Here is a 1,971-nt window from a genome sequence, read left to right as displayed (position 1 = left end):
CTGCTTCTGACTTGAAGCTGTGTGACTTGGCCAAGCCCTTTGCCTCCTCCATATCTCAGTCTTTCCATCAGTGTATCACAGCCTTGAACACCAAAAGTCTGTGTGTGGGATCCCCAGGCTGGGACATTGCAAAGTGGTGGGAGAGCCTGGCTCACCCTGGAGCAGTCTGTGCATGTATTGAGAAGTCCGTGTGCTCACCTCACACATTGCTCCAAGGGGCAGTGGGCACCCCCCACCCCGTAGCACAAGGATGGTCAGGAACACCTCCCCCAACTTGGTGGTGGCATGGGGAGGGATCTGAGGGAGGGGTACCACCTAGCATGCTAGACTGGACCCACCCCTAAGCCTGCAGTCCCACTCTACAGATGAGGACACCAAGTCCCCCAGCAGCATGTGAGGCAGAACTGGGGTGCTCACCACTGACCCAGCTGGCCACGGGCCCACATGGGTAGGGAGAGATGGCCCTGGGAGATGGTGCCCACCATCTGCCCTCCCAGCTCCCATCCTGGGCTCAACCTGATCCTTTTGCTCCTGAATTCTAAGCCCAGATTAGGTTTCAGATCTGCTGATGGAGCAAGAGAGGCAGAGGCAGGAGAGTCGAGCAGAGGGAGCCCAGCTGTCCCCAGCAAAAAGGCTCAGACCTCTTGGCCATTCATTTTACAAATATATATCTAATGCTTTCTCTTTCTGACCCTTTCTCCTCCACGGCTGCAGTGAGAGGAAACGGGGTTTTGTAGGAAAAGGGATTGAGCTAGGCTGCTTAACCCAGTCCTGGAGGGCAGACATGAGAGCACCCATGGGCTGACCCTGGTCTCTCATAAGGACTGCAGTGGGATGGACAGGTGGTTAGACTTAAGGGAGGACTTTCCAGGCCACAATTCTTCCCTGACACAGGGAGTTAGATACTTTAGATGAGTTGACTCCAGGGTGGCCCCTGTTTCTCCAGAAAGCCAGGGAGGAGGAGGGAGAAGAGAGCCTGAGTCTTTGCTTTGGATCCTGATGGGTTTGTAATTATTCCTAAATCGTTGCTAATTAGGGGGCTGCTAATTAGGTGTATCATTAGGGGCCTTGCAGAGGGGGCTAATTGTACAGTGGCCCTTTAAGAATCACCCCTCTCATCCGCCCCCACCTACACACACACACACACACACACACACACACGCACACACACACACTAGCTGGCTTCTTCTTGGGGAAGTTCTGCCAACATTCTGCCTCCCTCCCCCAGAGGAGTTGGCTCCCAGCCTGTGGATATGTGGGTGTGAGTTGGGGGCAGGCTGTGGGTTAGATTCCCATAAGAACTTTTCAGACAGAAATGGAAATTACTGGGAGGTGAGGCTGGTGGTCAGAAAAGGGGTCTGGGGGTGTGGAGGCTCAGAGGACACCTCCCTTCTCTCTGCCCCCTTTTTATAGGCTACGGCATTACTATGGCAACCTGAGGGCAGAGCTGAGAGAGAACCCGGGAGCCATGGAGTTGGTGCTGGGTGACTTTGGGCAAATTATTAACCTCTCTGAGGCTTGGTCCTCTCATGTGTGAAATGGGGGGTGGTGTGGGGGGAAATGAGGCCAGAGAGAAATGGGAGACAGATGGTGCCATGGAGAGGACTTTGGTACTCTGACCGAGACAAGAGCCATGGAAGATCTGAACAAAGGAGGGACATGAGCTGATTTGTATTTTTAAAGGAAACCTAGACAAGACACAGGCATAGCCACTCAAACCCAGGACAGAAGCAGGTAGAGAAGTGCTGAAACAGTAGAGACCCCACACCTTCAAATGGGACAGAAAACCCAACAGAGGGCCTTGTGTGTTACAGCTGCTGAGGACTTGTGCTTGAGAGCCTGGGGGAAAGCTCAGATCACAGACCCGGGGATACTGGAGAGATTGACACCTGCTGCCATCACCAGGGAGGATGTGAATGAGCCCTCCAGCAGCCCCTCCCCAGCCCCATCTAAGACAGACCCCCCCCCCCC

General features: G+C 54.2%; 1 protein-coding gene across 1 annotated transcript in view; it reads left to right on the top strand.

The window, feature by feature from the left end:
• The window catches only part of KPTN (kaptin (actin binding protein)), a 16,775-nt gene extending 14,818 nt beyond the window's left edge, over nt 1-1,957 (top strand). Inside the window, exon 13 of the transcript XR_551464.1 lies at nt 1,815-1,957. The gene's annotated coding sequence lies outside the window, so the exon portion shown is untranslated. The remainder of the gene's footprint in view (nt 1-1,814) is intronic.
• The last annotated feature ends 14 nt before the right edge of the window (nt 1,958-1,971 follow it).

The sequence above is a fragment of the Galeopterus variegatus genome, unplaced genomic scaffold (assembly GCF_000696425.1).
Source record: "Galeopterus variegatus unplaced genomic scaffold, G_variegatus-3.0.2 Scaffold3811, whole genome shotgun sequence".
In the NCBI taxonomy this organism is placed as follows: Eukaryota; Metazoa; Chordata; class Mammalia; order Dermoptera; family Cynocephalidae; genus Galeopterus; species Galeopterus variegatus.
Note: the sequence above shows the minus strand (reverse complement) of the source record. Positions and strands in the feature narration are given on the sequence as shown.